Genomic DNA, 11,737 nt, shown 5'->3' on the forward strand with positions numbered 1-11,737 from the left:
CCGGTTTATCCAAATTCTCATCAATTTGAAACTCTTCGTCATTGTCTCTAATTATTTTATCTTGTATGTAAGACGGTGCCAGTTTAATTTGATATATCTCAATAGTAAGGCCTTTTAGGTATTCTAAGCCGAAAACAGAAAACTTGTCAAAATCATGATTATGAAGAGTCTCAACTCTAGCTTGTACAACATTGGGAATTAATAACTTCTGTAATAATTATTGAACATCTTCAGCGGTAGCACCTTACATTGTAAAATATTTTGTATTAAAAAGTTCATTATCACTGGCTCTAGAACCCCTGGTGGACCTAGGTCTGTTCAAGAATCAGCTTCCATTCCTCCCTATCCTTCGCCTTGGTTTTCCAATTTCGTACTCTTAACACCTGTAACTCGTCTTCCACCTGGTCCTTAAATCGTACTCTGGGCCTACGTCTTTTCCTCATACATACGTCTTTGGTTATAAATGTGTTTTGACGGCTCCACCTCGTCCATTCTCGTTAAATGAAAAACAATTTTTTCTTTAATTCTCGAGCATGTTACGGGTGGAATTACCCCATTCCCCCTAGATCCCCCACTGTTCAGTAGTATTCTAAAGATAAGGCGGAACTGCAGCTTTACTGATATTGTATAACTGTGAAGCATTGATGAAAAACATGATAATTCTTATATCGCTCTAGTAGCACATTTTATATCGCACTTCTTTAGTTTTCTGAGGACTTTTCGGAGGTTTTCTGAAGACGAAAATACGAATCATCTATTTTTGACCACGAATTCATATAAAATATGCAAGTATGCATGAAGAAAATGAGTCTTTCTTCTTCCAATAATAAATATTTTCGTTCATTTGACCGTGAATTAGTGCACTTAACGTAAACCGAGCACTCGAATCCAATAACTTCAGAAGGCTGTAGCTCGAGAATAGTAGTTATTCAGACCCAGGTCCCACGGACTTTTTTAATCTACACATCGAGAAGTATCATTGACCAAACTTTCGTTAAATTTGACCGGGACCACTTTTCCATAAGGAGTGTTGCGGGGTCCTTTACATTGTTAAAAAAGCACCTCTATAAATTAGTTATAATTTAAAGACTAAATCTGTAAATCTGGTTATATTTCGTAGATCTTATTTCTGATCTAGGAAAGTACTTATTTCTAAATTAGTAACCAGAATATTGTCCTAATATATAAGCTCTAATTAAGATTTGAATATATGTTTTGATTCAATTCTTACAAATGGGGTGATGGCGCATATGCAAAGAATAAGTGTGTTTAGCGATAAAATATCAAACACTTCATGAAAAGGTAGAAACGAGACACTTGGGGAAAAATGTGGTAGAGTAGGCGGTACTGTAGACTAGCGCGAAGCTTCATACTATATTTTCTGTAGTTATAAAATTGAATAAAGTAATTTTATTATTATTTTTGCTGCACTTATAACTGGCATTTGATTTATATACCGAAAACCACATTATATAAAATCGTTGATTGATATATTGGGTTATAATTATAATATTTAAATTCCGTTATAATATTTCAATCAACGATAAAATACAGTTCTGACGGGAAGGTAAATGGCAGTCTTTGTACAAAATGTACCGATTAATATGGTCCGAAATTGTCTGACTACACATAACTGTCAACAATTTCGAATTTTACATTTAAATTGATTTTCAATGAATCTAACATTTTGCAAATATTAATCAATGATAGAAAACATTCCATTTTGTCAGAATAAAAGCAAAAAATAAACTAAACTTGTACATAATTTAAAAAATTTTGAAACTTACGACAAAAATCGGTAACCTCGCAGTGACGCTGTCAAAATCATAGTCATAAATGGTCATAAATGAATGCAAATGTAAATAAAGACAGCAAAATATTAATTAGCAAAATTGATATGAAATTTCTGCAATAAATAGTAAGTACCGTAGACTAGCGACTAGCGCGAAGTTTCATACTATGTTTCCTGTATTTTTAAAATTAATATATTTTTAAAATTGAATAAAGAAATTTTATTATATATCTTTTAAACAAATTCTTCTTCTTTTTAAAGTGCACTCACCTCAATAGAGGTTGACTACTACAATTATTGCAAACTCTTGTCTGTCTTCAGCTGTTCTTATTAGCTGTTCAAAATTTAGTCCTTTCGGATATTTCTTAGCCACGATAGTCTTTTCCTTTCTAGTCCTCTCTTTCTCTCGATATTTCCTTTAACACGTTCGGTGCCCATGACGCACGAATAGCGTCACTAAGGTTTTATCAAAGGTACCGATGACGCATAAGTAGCGTCAGTATTGTGTTACTAAATGAACGATTTAAGTGCCACCGAACGTGTTAACTATTAGTTGAGCATATTGGTAGTTATTGTTTCTCAGTATGAAGCCTGAGGGTGTGGCCTAAAACCCAATACAGTATTTCATAGAGAAGGACCAAACTTTCTCCTGGCATTTGCAGACGATATCGTTCTAATAGGTAACACACCATTAAGGATGAAGGAGACTTTCGTGAGGTTCGAGAAGGAAGCAGAGAAGATGGGGCTCCAAATCAACGAAAACAAGACGAATTGGTCAGAACATCACCATCGATGACTTTAACTTTGAGCGCGTTAGAGAATTCAAGTATCTTGGAACAACAATAACTGAAGACAATAACGGATCACAAGAAATAAACAACAGGATACAGGCCGGCAACAGATGTCTTTTTGCCCTCCAAAACCTTATAAAATCAAAACAACTAACAAGACGTACGAAGATACAAGTCTATAAAACAATAATACGACCTGTTGTGATGTATGGAAGCGAAACGTGGACGATAACAAAGGCAAACGAAGAGAGACTACTTGTTTGGGAAAGAAGAATCCTCAGGAAGATCTTTGGTCCTGTGCTGGATGAAGCATCAGGACAATATAGGATAAGAACTAACAAAGAGCTCGAAGAACTTTACCCAGACGCCAACATCATAAAAGAAATAAAGTCCAGAAGACTCCAATTGGCGGGATACCTCAGAAGACATTCTGACCAAAGAACAGTAAGACTGGTGGGGGAGGAAGTCCCAACTGGAAGGAGACCACGCGGACGCCCTCGACTTCGGTGGCGAGGTAAGTGGCAAGAGACCTAAGCGCGATGGGCGTGGAGAATTGGATGGAGGTTGCTCAAGACAGAAAACAGTGGAGGCATGTTGTCGAGTCGGCTAAAACCCACGAAGGGTTGTAACGCCACGGAGTAAGTAAGCAAGTAAGTAAGTATGTGGCCTAGATATGATGTTTTTCTAACTTTCACTCTGTTGAAAAGTTATCGTTATTTGCCTATCCTATGCAGTACTGTGGCACATGACTATTCTGCGGTAGATCCACATTTCAAAGGCCTCTAATTTATTTGCGGTTGCAGTTTTATGGGTCCAAGTTATAAGTGTATAGAGAAGAGTAGACCAGACGTAGTTATTATTTTGATAAACGTAGACGAATTTCGAGTTTTATTCGAGAATCACATATTATAGCAGTCTTTTGATTTTTTCGAAAGATTTTCTGGACTGTTCTATTCTCGATCTAAATTATATTATAATATAACAAAATAATTCAATAAATATTAGGATTGCTCCTAACGCCACCTGCTAACGTATCAACAAAGCATACGTTTTTCTCCTTCTTTTTCTTTATCTTTTTATTGGCTTGCATCACGGTTCTTAGACATTACTACGGTTGCCTAAATCGACTAACCAATGAACATTAAGGGTGAGATTACGTCACGAGAGTTTACTGTCATTTGAATCGTAATATGATTTTTTTCGAATCCTGAGAAAACCAAGTATTTTAGAAAAATTTAAACGCAGGATGCAAGATTACATTATTACCGAGGGCGGAAAGCCCCTTAGAATAAACAAGCAGATTCTATTGAATGAAATATTTGAAATTAAATATCACACTTCTCTTTTATTTTCAGCCCTGTAACTTATTAAAATAAACATTATAGAAGTTTTCAGGGACTTTCAGCCCTCGGTAATAATGTAGTCTTTCATTCTGAGTTTAAATTTTTCAAAAATATTTATTAGTTTTCTCAGAATTCGAAAAAAATGAATACAATTAAAACACATTGAGAATTTTGACATGCGTCAAAATTTTGCATTAACTCAATGTAAAATTCTGAACTGTTGAATTCCAGCTTCCCTAATAATTATTGTACATCAAAAGACATTAGAAACTATTTGTAGAGGATTGAAATCTGTATTGGAAATAACTGTTAAAATTGGTCTACGTAATTAAACATATTCCAAAATTTTGTAAAAATGTAATACATTTTAGTTTTCAGCCCAAACTTAGGCCACACAATGCAATAATGTTCACATTTTTGAACTGTCAATATTTTTATTTTATCATCTATTTTTCATCTATCTTTTATCTAAGATACCCTCAGTTGGGGAGAAAGGATTAATAATAAACATTTTTTTATTCAGTCAATGGTGTGAGCATTGTCAGTTAAATAGTAACGTGTGGCCTTACTTTTACACGCATACCTATTGTGGCAAATGTATCATATTTTTCAAAATTTTGGAATGCATTTAAATCGTAGAACAATTTTAACTTTTGATTTTAATACAGATTTTAACTCTACAAGTATTCTCTTATGACTTTTGATGTAAAATAATTAGGGAAGCAGGAATTCAACAATTCAGAATTTTACATTGAGTTTCCTATGGCCCTTTTTACGATTCACCACCCGGTATAAGATAAAATGTGTACTACAGTCGAACCCGCTTATTGGAATAGCCTTCGTGCCAAACAAAAGTATTCCTATAACGGGGATATTCTAATAATCGATCATTGGTGCTTAGTAGAAACGTTTTGGGACCTCAAATTTCTATTCCTTAAAGCGGGATGTTCCTTTAACAGGTATTCTAATGAGCGGGTTCAACTGTATTTGTCTAATTATTTCATAATAACACAAATAATACACATATATACACAATAACACACATTCAGTGATCGAAAATCATTTAAAAATATGGGAATGTAAACTCTTGTGACGTAAAGTCAAAAATATAAGTCTCCCCACCACCGTCGGACAAGACAACCGTAGGCTTGCATACTTATGTATCTGCCAGTAAAACCTAAAAATACTGAAGTGACGAGTAGTGTTACGTTTCATTATAGGGCTTTTCATCGATTGTCATTTGTTTCGAGCTTCTGTCAAATGTCGTATAATCCGTGTATAATATTAATATACACGGATTATACAACATCTGACAGAAGCTCGAAACAAATGACTGTGAATGAAAAGCCCTATTACTGCAATATGTATTTTTTCCATTTCTACTATGGTTTGTTTTTAAATCAGGAGGAGTAAACTAAAAAGACAGATTCACACCCAAGAAAATCACTAGAAAAATCACCAAATATATTTTCTCTATTGGTTGATAATGTCGACCTTCGACGGCAATTCATAAATATTATTTTATACTAATAGGTCGCTAATATTTTTATACTAATAGATCGGAAAGTTCTAAAAACAACTGCTTTTTATAACATAAAAGCAGACTAAAAATCTAAAAATTAAAGGAATAACGCAGAAAACAAAAAATCACCGATATAACTTAATTAACCAATTAACTTATGAAATGCCAATAGTGACGAAATCTCATAAATGTCAATAGTGTCAAAATTTCATAACAGTGGAGTAAACATAGACATAATAAAAATAATAAAAATAGACTAGGTAAGGTATGGGCCGCTCCGTGCATCGAGGTCGTCATTGGTCATTGGAAAAAAATAACAAAGTTTTGTTAATATTTTTTTCTGTATTAATAATGTGTATATTTAGGTCTAGATCTAGAAGAAGCCAGATGAACATGCCGAACATGTTCTAAATAGAACTAGCGTTGACAAGTTCTAATTGCGTTTGACCATTGCATTTGTTTTGTAATTCATCATCATATAAAAATATTTATAGATTTTCTTTATTAAAACAAAAATAATTTGTCTCTCCCGTTCCAATTATAATTTACTAAAATTTTGCTCTTACTTCACTCTCCCCCATTTATATTTTAATCTTATCGTCTCGGAGATCTACTCACTGTGGCAACAGCGCATAAATCGATTATTAACGAAAGTATTTACGAATATGCGCAATGCATATACATGACGTACGTGACACGAGGAGACGAGGATATACGAGTCAAATAACCAAAATTGCCGCCCTGTTTCATGCACACTGGGAAATTTAATAGCTATTTGTATAACAAGGGAGGAAAGTGTAACTTTTCCTCCCGAGAATGAAGTTTACTGCCCGACGCGTAGCGGAGGGCAGTAATCATTCAAGGGAGGAAAAGGCACTTTACTCCCATGTTATACATATGGTTTTTCCACCTTCCTCAAATAACAAGTCATTTTTTCATTTTTACTTAATTTATTTATGTAACTAACCAACAAAATTTATTAGAACTACAAAAACAAGTAGGTACAATATAACTGTCAACTGTCAAATATAAGTCAACTTATTAATGTAAACATTGTTAAATCAAAATAACAATTTACTGTTTTTTACAATTCTGCAAAATACAGGATGTTTTATAAATAAACGTTAAAATGTGTAGATACTTCGTAATAGAAAATAGATATTATACAGGGCGTCAATAAGTTATATTTCATGAATGAAATACCATGACGTCACTTTTACTTTTCCTCCCTAGGGAGGAAAAATATTTTCCTCCCTAGGGAGGAAAAGTACAACTTTGCTCCCTACATTCAGGTCCGGAAAAGTATACTTTCGGTAGAGGTAGGTGGAAAAAGTAATTTCTAGAACCCAGACAATTGGTCATCATGAGATTAATCACGTAACCGATTGTAGCACAAAAGGTTTCATAATATTTGATAATATGTTTCATTATTGATATCATAAGTACCTACCTTTGTGCAACTAATGTAAATTTTGTTTTATTTTGTGCAAGTTTCATTTGATATGAATATATTGGACTTTTTAAAATTTTGGCAACTTAATTTAGTGATTGTGTTTCAGATTTTACCCATTTCTTTTATTTTTGTTTAATTAACAATAATGAGATTCATAATAGGTACTTACAATTTAGAGCCCAGTGGAAGGAAGGAAAGAAATAAAGGAAAGAAATAAAGCAAAAAACTACTTTCAGAAAAGGTCATCCTTAGATTAGATATAAAATAAGTCTGTCTTTGTTGGTTTAAGACAATAATATGTACATATTATTACTCCTTCTCTAGTTCCAACAGAGATACCTATTCGCTCCGTGCATGACTGCATGACGCGACACCTGCTAGCGTAGTCGTCTGAAATTTTTGGCGAACACAATAATTTGACGTTAAACGTAATATTATATGATATTACACATCATACAGTATTTCTCATGATCATCTTTCAGTGCGTCACAGTTTTTCGATTTCTTTCTAACGCATTAAATTGTATGTGACAGAAAAAAAGGCACGTCGGTGATTACATTTCGTCGGTGACATTTTTATAACATTTATTCTAGTTATTCTAGTTGTCGATAGATGGCGCCATAATAAAAAAATATTTTTTTTTAATTAGATAATAATATTACAAATATAACCTGTATAATTTATAAGACTATACAAATCAAAGAAAATACCATTTTATAAATGCAAGAAACACATTTGATTTGTTCTTATTCCAAATTGAAAATAAAATGTGACAACTGTCAGATTTAACTAAAATGTCATGTTAGAATAAATGTCATAAATGTGTATTATCACGGACTTACCCTTTTTCCTATCATTTGTTACGCACTGAAAAATGATCATGAACAGGACAATAGGGCTTTTCATTCACAGTCATTTGTTTCGAGCTTCTGTCATGTGTCACAAAATATAAATACGTCTACGTCATACGTTATGGTATCTACCACAGTATATAGGTTTATACAACAATTCGTATGAGCAAAAAAACTGTGGTATCTACCAATGATACAATCCAAAGACGTATGCCGTAGCCACGTGCCGTAGCTATATTAATATTATGTGACACATGACAGAAGCTCGAAACAAATGACAATCGATGAAAAGCCCTATACGCTCTGAGCTTCGCTGGTGTCGCTCCTAGCGGTTACTAATTCAACTTTTACCGGTAATTTTTAAATTTATTATTTAGTTGTTATCGCTTAATATTTACAACGCAAAAAAGTAATTAAATTGTAATCGATTTTTTAAAGATTTTTCTAATCATTTTGACGTTCTATTGATAAAATATCAATTTCTTACTTCGGATACTTTGACAATAATCGTGTAGATGGCGCTAAGATTATAATAAATTATTTATAATTAGATATTACGGAACATTAAAAAAACTTAAATTCAGTATTTAAAACGTAAGTATATTTAAGGTAAAAATATATACCACAGCTTTGACCAACTAATATTGTTTATAATTAATGTTTTTAATTTTAATTTTAAATTAATCACTTTCGACATTTATGTCAAATTTCCAGTAAACGTTTACAAACTTGTCACTACTGGCGTTCGCGAATTTGTAAATATCCCCTCTACGTACGAGCTCACAGCGTATACATACTCTGTATTATATGGCATATTTGACGTTAATGTAATATTTTTATTTACCATTTTTAATAAAACTTCGAGTGTCAAATAAACGTCAAATTAAAAAACTGATATTATTAGGAAGATCTCTGAAGAAAACAGGGCCGTAACTACGATGTTGGGGGCCCCGGGGCAAACGTAATCTGGGGGCCCCCTACCCCCCAGCGCAAGGGGGGTCCGGAAAAATGTTTGATATTTAACCCATTAAAAACGCATTTTCAGTCCTGTTTGAACACTACACTCCCTTCTTTCTTTTTTTTTCAGCATGTCTTGCAATAATTATAAAATTAGCAGCGCTACATAATTCATCGCTAAACATCATCTGTATCTGGTATTGTGGACGAATCATCAACGAATGCGTTCGTACGCTACAATACAATGTAAATGGTCTTACTTTGTAGCGAACGAATAACCAAGCGAACTACCAAGCAAACGTAAATGCACCTTAAGGTGCCTTCTTCTTCTTATGGTGCCTATCCGTTACGGATGTTCATTCTATGTAGAACTTCTTCGTTGGTAACTCTGTCTATAGTCTCTGCCTTAAGGTGCCTTAAGCAACTGCAATGTGAGCCAAACACAGTCAGTGAAGCTGGTCAGTGTAGTGGTGGGACTGATCCTAATGTGCCCATTATATCTTACCCTTACCCTTCTTTTCAAAATGTGGTACCATGTGGTTCCTTTCACATACCAATATGTGGTCTGGGAAAATTGGTTAAGACAAAGTAGCTGGGCTGGGAGCTGGGAGCTGGGGCCCCTATTCCGGTTGCATTTTAATTTATATTTCACCAAAATATCTAATTTTCTCAGCAACAATTTATATCTTTACGAAAGGTCTCAGGGGCCCCAGCTTATCCCGGGTCCCCTCTTCCAATAGTATTTTAGGTTTTGTTACGCCGAAATAACTAATTTCCTAACTAATAATTTAAATTTTTATGTTAAGGTCTCAAGGGTCCCAGCTTAGCTCAGGCCTTAGCTTAGCTCAGGCCTCCTGTTCTGTTCCAATTGCATTTTAGTCGAAAAGACTAATTTCTCCAGTGAAAAATTAAGACTTTATGTTGCTGTCTTTTTAAAATTGTGTCATTTGAAAATATTTCGTTGATATCGGCTTTTAAATTACATATTTTTATTTTCCTCGTTAAAATCTATGCACGGCCAACCAAAAGGAGGCCTCTGTGGGGCCCCTCTTGGCCGGGGGCCCCGGGGCACTGCCCCGGTTGCCCCAATGGTAGTTACGGCCCTGGAAGAAAATATTAATTTTAGGGGTTTTTCTTCACTTTTTCATTATAGTTTAGTTGTCGGTGTTAACATTAATTAAGTGTGCATCGAAAGCAATTAGACAGTGTGAATTATTATTACCAGATTGTAACATTAGCTGGGTCTATTGAACTATTACTTTTGTGGTGTTTGTGTAACACAAAATGGAAATAGATGACGATAGGAATATACCACCAGATCGGGAAAGAAAGTCAGTATGAAAATATAAAAATAAATAATAAAAATCAAAACAGCAATAGTAAGGTAAGTGAAATATCTATAGGGCTTTTCATCGATTGTCATTTGTTTCGAGCTTCTTTCATGTGTCATAATATTAATATATCTACGTCATACGTCTTTGGTTTGTATCATTGACAATACCAATAACGTATGACGTATAGATCTATTACTATTAGACGACACATGAAAGAAGTTCGAAACAAATGACTGTAAATGAAAAGCCCTATTGAAAAAAATTATTATTCAATCATTATTCGCCAAAGTTGTCATATTTCGCCGCTACGGGCGCTGGCATAGTTTCGTGTATCCCCACCATGCTCACGCACGGATCGACGGAGCCCTTGCAAAAAAGTTCTGAAATTATTTTCTTGTGGCATTGGCATGTCCAAGTTAAATTATGTTTATGTGGGATTAAGCTACAATTCACTACGAAATACGTACATATATTGTTTTTAAAAACCCTTTCGAAAAATAGTGAGGTGTGTTTTTTATAACAGAAAGTTATACATAAAGCAACTTTGAGTTAAAAAAATTGCAGTAAAAAAAGTAATTTTCATTACAATCATTTTGGCTTAATCCCATATATATCTCTATAATCCTTATCTTTATTTTTGTTTACTCTTTACTTTTGGATTTCCTGTATCACCCTGTATGCACGAGTTGTCTGCTGGTTACAGTTTCCTTTAAAAAAATCAATACATCAGAACAATATCCTTTATTCTACGTTTACATAATATATCAAACTGTGAATGTAGGACAAACATGATTTCGTATAGTAGGTACATAGTATCAATATACATATAACTAATTTTCTAATTATTGTGTGTTTTGCTATAAAAAGACAAAAGACGTCAAATCTTGATGCTTTTATTTACCCTTCATTCTTCAGTAGTTTTAAGTGTTTGCCATAGATGGCGCTACTGTCAGCATATCGATGTAAGAGTGCGAATTGTTGGGGTATAGTTTAAGCTGGCAATTTTTGGTTATCGCTTCTCGGCCTCTGGCTAAGATCAAAGTGTAGTATCTGTTCTTATCAGCTTAATATCTGATACGCCCCGCATGCGGGGCCAGTATATTAAACTGATTTTTGGAAATAGATGGAAGGTTAAGGGGCTTGCTCCACTTCTATCACGGGTTGGCCCGGTATTGCAGTACCGCCGGGATCGGCCCACAAAAATTAATCAAAACTTAAAACTCTGCTTACACTAATTGGTAATCAATGAGGCATTTGCCTAATTTTTTATTAAGGTCATACAGGGTCGACAGGGTGTCCCGAAAAGATTTGGTCATAAATTATACCAGACATTCTGGAGTCAAAAATAGTTCGATTGCACCTACTGACATAACTTACCTTAGTACAAATGTGCTCATAAACAAAGTTACAGCCCTTTGAAGTTACAAAATGAAAATAGATTTTTTTCAATATATCGAAAACTAACACAGATTTTTTATTGAAAATGGACATGTATCATTCTCATGGGAGGAGCATCTTAAAACAAAATTATATCGAGATTTGTCCACCCGCCACCCCATAAAAATTTTATGGGCTTTTGTTCCCTTAAACCCCCCCAAACTTTTGTGTACGTTCCAATTAATTCATTATTGTGATACCATTAGCTAAACACAATGTTTTTAAAACTTTTTTGCCTCTTAGTATTTTTTCTATAA

The 11,737-nt window shown here is 34.0% G+C and overlaps 1 non-coding gene across 1 annotated transcript; it reads left to right on the forward strand.

The window, feature by feature from the left end:
* Positions 1-11,054: 11,054 nt before the first annotated feature.
* On the forward strand, positions 11,055-11,246 carry LOC114329066 (U2 spliceosomal RNA). Its single transcript, XR_003652264.1, has one exon. It is a non-coding gene; the product is annotated as a U2 spliceosomal RNA (small nuclear RNA).
* The last annotated feature ends 491 nt before the right edge of the window (positions 11,247-11,737 follow it).

This window comes from Diabrotica virgifera, chromosome 7 (assembly GCF_917563875.1).
Source record: "Diabrotica virgifera virgifera chromosome 7, PGI_DIABVI_V3a".
Taxonomy (NCBI): domain Eukaryota; kingdom Metazoa; phylum Arthropoda; class Insecta; order Coleoptera; family Chrysomelidae; genus Diabrotica; species Diabrotica virgifera.